The sequence below is a fragment of the Phyllostomus hastatus genome, unplaced genomic scaffold, assembly GCF_019186645.2.
Source record: "Phyllostomus hastatus isolate PE091 unplaced genomic scaffold, TTU_PhHast_1.1 phas_contig_34, whole genome shotgun sequence".
Taxonomy (NCBI): domain Eukaryota; kingdom Metazoa; phylum Chordata; class Mammalia; order Chiroptera; family Phyllostomidae; genus Phyllostomus; species Phyllostomus hastatus.
Window position 1 is genome coordinate 29,398,169 of NW_025333857.1, and position 12,015 is coordinate 29,410,183.

The following is a 12,015-nucleotide window of genomic DNA, read 5'->3' on the forward strand; positions in this document are numbered from 1 at the left end:
AACAAGTCATAGCAAAAGAGAAAACAAAATTTAAAATCAAAATAAGAAGAGGAAAGATGAAGGTAAAATAGGGTAAGAGAAATGGGGAGCAATATATGAGACTTGAAATAAACTATAATATAAAATCTAGTGACTGCAGCCCTGGCTGGTGTGGCTCAGTGGACTGAGTGCCAGCCTGCAAACCAAAAGGTTGGCAGTTAGATTCCCTGTGAGGGCATATGCCTGGGTTGTGGGCCGGGTCCCTAGCTGGGGGCACATGAGAGGCAACCACACATTGATGTTTTTTTCCCTCTCTTTCTGCCTCTTCCCCTCTCTCTAAAAATAAATAAATAAAATAAAATAAACAAAGAATAATGTTCCTTTATAAAAAAAAATCTAGTGACTTCATATGCACAAACTTGAAGGACAAGAAATGAATTTTCAAATGCTTTGCAGGAAAGAAAGTATTGCAAATTATGAAGAAGACTGTGGTGGGATTCACCTCAGTAGCATCTAGTATTTACCACTGTTTTTTCTTTCTGGATCTGTGCTTGGTGATGTCAGGCCCCAGTCTGGACTTAGGCAGCCTGTTCAAGACTACCAGCGAGTCTTGAACATCCATAGTCTATGGCTGTCTTCTTCAACTGTTAATCTAGTCACTCTGTAATCAGCAGTCAGGCTTAAACACCATAGGGTAGGGCAAAGTAATTCCTGTGAGTGGGGCTATTGCTTCCCCTCAGGCTGCTGCCAGTTGGAGGGGAGTGGTCTGCCTGAGCAAGAGGGTTCCTGCAGTGTGGGGATGACTTCATTTCAGGATTCTGGTGGCTTCTCCCTCAGGTTTCTCCCCAAAGTCACCAACCCCAATCTTTTCCTCAAGTGTCTCTAGTCCACTCTGCCTCCCCTTTGCCAGAGCCTAGGGCAAGTGACTGCAAATGAAATTTTGTGCATTGGCCCTTAAAAGGCCCTCTGTGATTCCAGCCATCTGACCCTGGCAGAGCAAAACCCTGCAGCTTTTCAGAGCTGGATGTTTTCTGCCTTCTTTTCAGGCTCTGGTGGTGTAGGCTGCAGAGCCTAGCTTGGGGTTTAGATCCCACACTTCTCAAGGGGAACCCCCCGGCTGCTGAAACATTCCTCCAGCACTTCAGCTGCCACTGATGGGAGCCCAGCCAGTCCTTTTCATGTCTCCTCTGCACTCTGTACCAGTCACGTTGTGGGAAGCTCGCTCTTCTGTCTGTCTATGGTTATAAGGCTTCTGCCCCCCTATTGTTCAGTTGTTAATTCTGGATGATTTCTCTACAGTGTAGTTGTAATTCCAGATTGGTCTTGGGAGGAGGTTTGTGTAGCTTCCAGTCAGTCCTCTGCCATCTTGGGTCTCATTTTTTCAGCATGGTGTTTTTAAGATTCATCCATGTCGTAGCATGTATCAGTCCTTCGCTACACTTTATTAATCCATTCATCAGTTATTGGAGATTTGGGTTGTTTTCATTTTGGCTATTTCAGTTGGCTATTGTGAATAGTGCTGCTATGAACGTTTGTATATAAGTTTTCATGTGAATATATGTTTTCATTTCTCTTGGGCAAATACCTAGCAATGAAATTCCTGGGCCATGTGGTAACTCCATGCTTATCCTTTTGAGGAACTGTCACATTGTTTTCTGAAGGATTACCCCTTTTTATCTTCCCATCAGGATTGTATGAAAGTTCCAGTCTCTCTATATCTTCACCAACACTTGTTTTCATATTTTTCTGATTCTAGCCACCCTAGTGGGTATGAAGTGGTATCTCACTATGGTTTTGATTTGGATTTCTCTAATGGCTAATAATGTTGAGTTTTGTTTCATGTGCTTCTTGGCCATGTCTATATCTTTTTTAGAGAAATGTCTATTCAGATCCTTTGCCCTGTGTGCATCTTATTTTAACCTAAAAATAGTATAAAATATTTTAAAGTATAGTAACAAACACCACATTTTGGAGATAGTAATTTCTGGGTGAAGGACTTTGAGTAATTTCTTTTTGCCTTTATAAATTTTTCCAAATTCTTAAAACATACATAAATTTTTGTCACCATCAAATGTTAACATTTTCCCTCAATTGTTTATCATTTTCTGATCTGAAAATAGAGCACAAGAATTGTTTTAAAGCAGACACAACATTAACCTGAAGGCAACAAGAGCTAACATTTTAGCAGATTTCCCTCCAGGACATTTTCTACACTTCCTGTACTTTTCTGAGATTGTACTATATGACCAAGTTCAAATTATGCCTTTTATTCTTATCACAATATCATAAACAAGCCCCTGCATATTAAACAAAACTCTTTAACCATTTCTTCTCAAAGTATAATTCTCAGTGTGCAGAATGGTCACAATAGAGGACTCCTTTCTTACACTCACTACTTTAAATGTAAGGGAAAGGCACTAAGTTACACACACACACACACACACACAATGTCCCCAGCCAATGGAAAACACAAACCAAGGAGAAAGTGGAATTGGGAGAGGATGTAGCCTGGTCCATTGCTGCAGTCTGGTACTTTCTCCCCACTTCACGCAGGAAAAGGCAGAGAGGAGTCTTACACAGTATGAAGGAGCTGGGCATCTCTCTGACATTTCTAATTTACATCTTCCATGGTGTGGCTTTGCCTTTTGGTTTAAAGTATTTGCAATGCCCCATAGTACCCACTCCCCAACTTCCATATTTATTCTTAAAGGGTATTCACACTAAAAAGCACTACATCCCTCTTGCTTGCCCCATCTTCCTTTCCTTCTCTGTCCCTCAATATAACTCTTTCTCCTAAAATCACCTGTGCCATCAGGACAGGATGACTGCAGGTAGAGCTAGGACTTGTGTTTCTTTTCTTTTCCCCCACAGGCTCCAGAGTTTCCAGTTGCAGCAAAAGCTGATTGCACAGATTCTATCTTCTCTCATATAATGGAAGCAATTGCACTCTTCTGATGGCGGAAGCTCTGGAAGACACTTTGTACCCTTGCTTCAAGTGTTCTACTTTCTGTAATAATAGAAGCTGTTGACTCTTTGTTTTCACACATGTCTGCAAACACTTCCAAGACAGCAATGTCATCTAGAACCACACACATACAATGGGCTTAAAATATGGAGAAAACACAAAGATACAAGCCTAAGAGAATAAACCTGACCATGGAAGACTCTGCTTCTCAAGTCTCCAATCATAGCTGTTCAAGAATAAACTTAAGATGGAAGAGTTGTCTTTAAGGTAATGCATCAGGCCAAGAATGTAGTGCTCACCAATAACTATGCTCTCCTCTTCTTCCCCAGCACAGCTATTATACATATGTTTCATTGTCATTAGGTAGGGCCATGGACTGAGTTCTGGCCAGTGGAATGTGGGTGGCTGTGATATTTACCACTCCCATACCAGGCATCTTAAATGTTTTGCTTTCTTCCAGTTCATCAGGGATTTGGGAGGCCAAATGTTAAAAATAATGGTGCTACAAATGGAAGGAGCCAGGGTCGCTGAATGGCTGCATGAAGTCAACGCTATCACCAAACCTTGTTGAACAGAGACATGAATAAGAAATGAATCTTTTATATTAATCCACTGAGAATTGAAGGTTGTATGTTACATGAGTTTGCATAACATATACCCTTTTTCTATCTACTATCCCAGCAAAATATTCTAGGTTGCTGTGACAGCTTGTGCACATCTTTAAAGACATGTCAAAATAAGAGCTCAAGTTTGCTAGGAAAGCACTGAAATGTAAATATCTCCAAGAGGAGAGGCTTGCTAGGAAAGTTCTCACTGAATGTCCCTAGGGACTCTCCCAGGAAAATCCCTAAATGTTTTGAGAAGTAAAAGCACAAATCAATGCTGTATTTCATGTGCATTCACATGGTGAGGTGACACAGAGGACTTGAGAAATCTTAGAGGGGGCTTCACTGGTTGCCGAAAGTTAGCATTCAGTTCTCTTCAGCAAGCATTGTGTCATTAGCACCTTGCCACCACCTCCCTTCAAAAGGCAAAACTGAGAAACTCCAAGTCTTGGCTCTGGAGGCTGCTCCTGCACACAGAGCAGAGCTGATCTTGCTCATGGTCAGCACCTGAGTCCTTCCCGAAATGGTGGCAGGAAGGCATCAGCTACACGGATGTCGTGGGTGGACAGCTGTTGCCTCTCTTTGGGAAGCTTGAGTGTCTTTGTTGAATTCATTACCTTTCTTTCCTTTTCAGCCTTCCCTATGGATTCCTTTATTTCTTGGTGTACTTTCTAGACCTTTTATTGTGCCCTTTTATTGTGATCCAGCTGATGTCAGTGGTATTCACTATTGATAAGAAATTCTTTTACTGTTTCAAGTAGGTAGCAAATAACTATTTCACACATTAGAACAAAGGTTGCAGCATGAAGAACCTATGCTGAGTCATGACGAAATCAGGGCACATTCTGCTGACTACCCCCTGCTCTGGGGATAAGATGGTAGCCCTGGGTCTCATTCATGGGTCTGCAGCTAGTTTTTGTGACTTTAGGTAAATTGTTTCAATACACTGTTCCCAGGATATAATTATTGCAATAGATTTTGCAGGTTTTGATTTGAGGAACATTGCTGACTCGTTTCTGCCTCCTTCACCTACTTTAAGCTTCTAAACTAGCCTCTCCAACCAAGGGGGCATTTCATCATCTCATATGAAGACCTTGACTTTCAGTTTCCTTAACACTCAGGTTCAGACTTGATATTTTAAAAAGTGTATATAAATTTTATTTTACTTTTTAAAAAGATTTTATTTATTTATTTTTTAGATAGGGAAAAAGAGGGAGAAAGAGAAGGAAACATCAAGGTGTGGTTGCCTCTTGAGCACCCCCCACTGGGGACCTGGACACAACCCAGTCATCTGCCCTGACAGGGAATTGAACCAGTGACCCTTTGGTTCACAGGCTGGCACTCAATCCACTGAGCCACACCAGCTAGGGCTAAAAAAGTATATATAAATTTTAATGTCTTTAAGATGCATTTTGAAAGAAAGCTTGGTTGTCTGTGCTATACTAACAATTCTCTACTTTTTCCTTTTTTCTCTGCTCCATTCTGATTTCACTTCTTGTTCATTCTTCAAGTGAAACACTGTTAAGTTTGTATAACTTCTGAACAAAGTGAAAATTCATCAAGAAAAATTGTTTATATGAGTGTTTCTAACAAGAAAAAAATGTTGAAAAGGAGTAACTGAATTTAACAGAAAACAGCATGTACAGGCGAATGGAAATTAAACCAGAAGTTTTAATGGCATATGCATTTTTAGATGTAAAAGCAACACAACATCAAAACTTTTTTAAATCTTAGAATTTCCCTACCCTACCATAAGAATTTTAATTTTTAATCATTTTTCTTTAGGAGTTGTTTATGTGCATCTTTTTTCATGTAGTTATAATCTCAATGCATGTAATTTTGCACTTTGGTGAATTTGTTCAGGAAAACTCTTTTAAAGCTCTTTTTCATATTTCTTAGACGAGTTACCAGATATTTGGGGGGAACTTTTTTAGGGTCAGACCTGAATGCCTGCTGATATTGGGCATCCAGTTTTCATATTGTTTCTGGCTGAAGAGTGTCACTATCAGCTAGTCTTGAGGAAAGCTAGAATGACACCAACCTCTGGGCAAAGAAAAATGTGCCACTTAAATGAGTTAAGTGGGGCTTGTACTTGGTAGATGTGTGTTTTCTAATTGAATAATGAAAAAAACTTAGCAAAAAAGTACTGATTGAGAAAGGTTCAGGTACATGCACACCTCTTCTTCTGAGTCCTTACTATTCAACCTCCTCCAAGTTCTTTTACTGTATATGTTGAAAAAGGGGTTTAAGAATCATAGACTCTTAGGCTTGTGACCTTTCAGGGCACTTCATCTCACCACCTCATGATACAGGCAAGAGTCCAAATCTGAAGCTGAGAGAGAACGCAGACTTCATGGCTTGCAGGGAGGTGGGTGGGTAGGCAGACCCTAGGGCTTCTAGTTCAAGACTCTTTCCAGTCCTGAGAAGAAGGAGTAACAAAGAAATGAACAGGATTAAGAAAGAAAAAGATGCAGCAGAAAAAGAAAGCAAAACTAGAGGAAAGGAAGATGGTATGGGTAGAAAGAAGAGGAGGATAAGAATTAGGATGAGGTTTTCAAGCCCTTGCTAACCTCAAAAGTAAACTTGAATTTAGAGAGCACAGAGTCCTCTGAAATGAGCATGTCAAGTTATATAGGGGAGTCAGCTAAGCCGTAAATTTTCTTGTCTGCTTAGAAATCAAGTTTTTAGAGAAGACAATGTGATGAAAGATGATAATTCAAGATGTACTGTCTCCTTTACCATTTGGTAACCATGGAGGAAATGCATGCTTTTCTTTGTTTTTCTTTCATAATTGGGATTTTATTGGTTGTTTTGAAGATAAATACACAGGTGTTACAATTTGTACAGAATTTTTAAATTTTATTATTTTTAATCATTTTTTATTGTTATTCTATTACACTTGTCCCAATTTTCTCCATTTGCCCTCCTCCGCCCATCCTACCCACCGACCCCTCCCACAGTGAGTCACCACCCTGTGGTCCATGTCCGTGGGTCACTCATAGGTGCTCTTTGACTAGTCCCCTCACCTTCTTTCCACCATCACACCCCTCCCGCATCCTCTCTGGTCACTGTCAGCCTGTTCCATGTTTCCATGCTTGAGGTTCTATTTTGTTTGTTAAATTTATTTTGTTCATTAGATTCTTCTTATAGGTGAGATCATACAGTACTTGTCTTTCACTGACTGTCTTATTTCACTTAGTATAATACTCTCCAGTTCCACCCAGGGCATACACAGTTCTTTTCATGCATACCAAAAACATAAAGTCATAGTCATAATTCCTTTCTAAACAATTATTTCAGTGACTTTCTAGCTTAAAACTTGAAGCCTAATTTTCCTTAATAGAGTATTAAGTACCAGTACCTTCAAGTGTTGATATGCTGTTACAATGAAGTCCTACTAATTCACACTTCAATATCATATATACCACATAATTGAATGTTCAATCTTTTACAGCACATGAACAAAGTTACTATGAAAACTGGACCACCATGCTGAAGATGTTCCAGAGTGCACAACGTTCTAACTGGGAACGCCAAGGTCAAGGAGCGGTTTTCTTCAGGAAACAGTTCTGCCGAAACATGGGAATAGAAGGAATTTAAAATGTTTGAGACACGAAGTGCATAACTGACTCCAAAGTGCCATTCAGTGTACTTTGTATTACAGGACATAAAAACTACCCCCATCTGTGGAATGTTAAACTACACCAAGCCTCCCATCTTCAATATCCCACTATTTTCTGGTTGCACCGAACAATAAACAGCCAGCGCATGATTTTACCTCCTGAAAACGCAGGTATCCACACTCAAGTGGGATGAACCCTGGCTGGGTGGCGCAGCAGTTGGAGCATCCTACCGATCGATATGCCAGAGGCTGTGGGTTAGGTCCCTGGTCAGGGCAAGTACACAAATCGACCAATGAATGCACAACTAAGTGGAAAAACTAATCTATGTTTCTCTCTCTCTCAAAAAAATCAATAAAACAAAAGAAAACAACAAAACAAACAACATATTCTAAAAACCAAAAGTAATAAAAACAAATTACAGTACATTAAAAAAATGGGATGAGGTGGAATTCCCATCTTCTTAAAAATGTTCCTAGAGCTACTGAAACACTTGGTGTGTACAAAACAGTTGATAAAAGGATTCCTCTGGATTGTACAAGAAGGGAGACAGGAACCACCAGTAACACATGGTACATGATGTTAACCAGACTTGACTTCTTTTCCTCCTGCTTCATCCTGGGCGAGGCTTTCTGCATTTTTAGTTTCTCTGTTCTCTGCAGGTAGGTCTTCTTTAGGTTCCTGGTTAGCTGCTTTGGCCTGATTTTTGTTTGCTCTCCTTTTCCCTTTCATTTGCACTTTTTTCATGCAGATTTATCCTTACTGCTGCTTTTTTTTTTTTTGGCTTCATTTCTATTCTGCAGGAGCAGGTTTAGTTGACAACTTTGCCAATATCCTCTTGGGCTCCTACTTTGCCACCTCCTTGGCAGAGCTGACCTTCCTCTTGGCATGGTGGCAGCATGGTGGTACAGGAGGGTGCATGCTGGTGCCTGAAGGTCCTGGTGCACCAAGAGCCTTGGCGAACCTGGGCAGCCTGGCTGTGGCTGCTTCTCCCACCTCCCAGGCTGCTTGGCCCCACCACAATACAGGCCTTTCATGTGGACTCCTGAGGGGGTTTTTCTAGTTGAAGAATAGACACAGATGACCTAATAGAAGTATGCATAGTTGACCAATGCTCCACAAATTCCCTCTGTCAACTCCTTTCTGGATATTTACAGAACTTCAGTTTGCTCTTGAGACATCACTAAAGAAAAAGTTAATTAGGCATTACCTACCTAGAGAAACTCAGTCTCCCTCATTTCGTAAAAAGGTCCACAAAGGATTTGTAACTAGCCCCAAGCCCTGTAGCTTAGAACAATTTAGTTAATGGGGTGTAACAATCACCCCAAAGTTTAGCAGGTGAGATAGTCTCCTCAAAATGGCTGCAGTAAGTTTGAGTCTATTTCCTCTCCTCTTAAATCTGGTTTGCCTTGTAACTGCTTTGTCCAATAGAATGAAGTGGATGTTCTAGAACTTCCAAGCTCAGTCCTTAAGAAGGCTGGCAGTGTTCAGTTCTTCCCTCAAAGCCAGCTGCCCGGTAAGAAGCCTGACCGGCCTGCTGAAAGGACCACATGCTGTGAGGAAGACAGAGCTAGTGACCTGGAAAGACAGAGGTCACGTGGAGGCCAACGGAGGTGCCTGATGTGTGAGCGAAGGAAGACTTCTCAGACCTTCCAGCTCAGATGCCAAGTGAGTGAGCCTAGTCAATGCCCAGCTGACTCCAGCCGACTCCCAGAACCATGAGAAATAGTAAATGGTCGTGGTTTGGGCTACTAGTTCTCGGTGGTTTGTTACACAGAAATAGATCATTGACATGGTGACTTAAAACAATAACAATGTATTGGGTTGGTCAAAAAGTTCCTTTTTTTTCCTAAGATGGCTCTAGTAGCATTTCGCTGTCTTTAACTTCATTCAAAACAATTTTGTTAGATTGTATTATGACAGCTGTCATATCAGCATGCATTTAAAAAACATCAAAATTGGTGAACTTATGTGTAGCCATTTTTATATTGAAGATGGAAGAAAATATGCAACATTTTCAGCATATTACACTTTATTATTTTGAGAAAGTTAAAAATGCAAATGAAGCACAAAAAAAGATTTGTGCAGTGTATGGAGAAGGTGCTGTGGCTGATTGAACATGTCAAAAGTGGTTTCAAAGTTTTGTGCTGGAAATTTCTCACTGAACGATGTTCCACAGTCAGGTAGACCAGCTGAAGCTGATAATGATGAAATTAAGACATTAATTGAGAACAACATCATTATACCATAGGAGAGATAGCCAACATACTCAAAATATCCAAATCAATAAAGTTATTGGTGAGAATGAAAAACGTGTCTTTTATTTTACAGAAAAAAATCACACAGACTTTTTGACTGACCCAATATTGTTTCTAATGAATCTCTCAGTTGGGTGGTGGCTCTGCTGATCTGAACCGAGCCTGGCTGATCTCATGTGGACTTGCTTGGGCCTCTGCAGTAACTGAAGGCTGTCTGGTCAGGGTGGCCTCAGCTGCGAGGACTCAGCTCTGCTCCGTAGGTCTTTCATCCTCCAGCAGGCTAGTTCTCAGAGAGATGGCAAGATTCTAAGAACAGAAGCAGAAATGCAGAAACTTTTTTTTTAAATGGCCTTTCCTTTTTAGAGCAGTTTTATGTTCACAACTGAGCACAGAGAGGGAAGGGACTACAAAGTCAGAGGGAGATCCTTACTTGGAGTCATTAGTGCTATCAAATCTACTACAAGGAATCCATTGTGTATTCCTTTTAGGGGAATATTAAATAGCATAATTAAGGGGTCTTTTGGACTAAGATCTGGAAAAACTGGAGAATTTATACTTGAAATAAAGTAAAACAATTAGATGAGCATTTTTTGATTTTTAAATGGTTCCAGATTTCCTGGCCAAGTCATTATTGCTAGTGATATTGATCTTGGTTTCCTTCCAATAGAGGGTGACTTTCCCAAATTCTTGTTGATAAATTTGGAGAGAATTGGGAAGAAATATCAGGTTTTGCACTATGTGCTCCCTTGTTCAATTAATTAATTCACAGTAATGATGATCGTAAGGCTTTTTGTTGAGCAGTTTAGAATCCTGTTTAATAGAATTAGCTCTCCAAATAGCCAGTGGTCAGTCTGCTTTGTGACTTCTCTCTGGAAACCAAAGGCTGTTGGCATCTGTGCTTTACAGAAAGGAAGCACTCAGGCTCTTAGTGGGAAAGGGGGCTGTGTGTGCACATGTATGTGCATTTGTACATAATGTGTGTGACCACCTGTGATCCACTGGGTTTTAAATTTAACTTTACCTGTGTTCACTTCTCCTGCATTCCCAGGGAACACTAAGAACTGACTTTGCATTTCAACTTATCCCTGCCTCTCTGGGGAGCAGATTCATTTTCCTCTCCTGGGATTTCAGAACAGACACATGAAGTGCAGAGAAAGGGAGACTGGGATTACCATTCCCACAAACCAGCCTGCCTGCTGCTTACAGCAGTGTGCTGCTGCCCCCTACACAGTGATCCACGCCAGGCCCATCCAGGTTCTCTGATCTGCCCCTCTTTCCTCCACTGCTCCCTCTATGGACTCCAAATTGAACTTTGTTAGTCCAGTGTTTGTTATTTCTTGTTCAGGGATTGGGAGTCAAAGAACCTGTGTTCTGGCCCTTGAGTCACTTAATATCTTTGGGTGTTCCTTTTCTCGTCTGTAAAACAAGCAACCTGGACTAGACGTGTGTTCCTGCTCTAGCTTTGAAGATTTAGGATGCCAGTATAAAACCAAACACACATACTGGGTCCTAAATAAGTGATTCCCTAAAACTTCAGATACACCTGGAAGAAGTAGACTGCGAAAAGTCTAAGAATAAAGGTGTTTGTGTTGCCAAGGAGGTATTACACTCCATTCTGAGCTGATATTACACCATTAGCCAACTTCCCCAGGGTCGGGTTGGGAGGTACAAAAAGATTTCAGAACTGAAAAGAACGGTTTAGGGAAAGTTATATTGGCTCACCTAGCCAGCGATATTTGAGGAGAAGGACAATGAATTGTTGGTTTTCCTCATACTGAATGTATCCCACGTTTTCCGTCAGTGTTGTTTTGTTTTTAACAAGAGTAAAATGGAAGGAAGCAATGAGGATGAGAAATACTACTTGCTTTGATTCATCTGGGAGAGATCCGCTACCTTTTGGTTCCTATTTAATAAATTTAGCTATTTCCATGACAGCACCCACCCCACCTCCGCCCCGCCCCGCCCCAGGAGAGTCCTTTAGATCTGCTCCTGCCCTTTCTGTAACTAGACTGACAGCAGATGGGAGTACAAGTGCCCCACGCCCACTCAGCGCTCTCGGTCGAATTTGGTCCCCACCGCCCATCACAGCCTATTTGCGCTTTATGTCCCTCCCGCCTTCTCTCTACTAATACCCCCTCGCCAATTCTTCCCTATCTGTTGGGTAGGCCTTATTTCCTGGGAACACTTACTGTCTTTAGAAGGGGACACACCTGTCCCTTCCAGGTGGAGGGGGCACCAGTGCTTCAGTGAGGGAATTGCAGCAAGCGGAGTCCAGTGGGCAGGCGACCAGGCGACTCAGTGCAGAGTTCAACTGCCTGAGGATGGGGGGAGCCCTATCCCAAGCACAGCCCTGTTAAGCCAGCTCCGGTCTAGTTCTGGAGCCTAGCAGGAATCGGCCCGCCCCACCCCTGCTCTCCGTCCTGGGCACCCGACCGCGGGACAGAGAGCCGTGTCCACGTGCATCCACTCTGGCGCCCAGGCCGACTTCCGTGGAGGGTCCAGCTGCCTCGCTGCTGTAAACCGGTCTGGCTTCCTTGCAGGGCGTGCGGGATGGAGCAAGGGGGTGGAGAGAAAAGGGGAAGAGCTTG

General features: G+C 41.8%; 1 long non-coding RNA gene and 1 pseudogene across 1 annotated transcript; both read right to left on the minus strand.

Annotated features, from left to right (window-relative positions):
* Positions 1 to 6,403: 6,403 nt before the first annotated feature.
* Positions 6,404 to 9,010, minus strand: LOC123820003 (annotated as a pseudogene).
* A 454-nt stretch (positions 9,011 to 9,464) lies between these two features.
* On the minus strand, positions 9,465 to 11,887 carry LOC123819724. The gene is made up of 2 exons (XR_006785851.1): positions 11,617 to 11,887; positions 9,465 to 9,733 (listed from the first exon to the last, which is right to left on the minus strand). It is a non-coding gene; the product is annotated as an uncharacterized LOC123819724 (long non-coding RNA).
* Between the last annotated feature and the right edge of the window lie 128 nt (positions 11,888 to 12,015).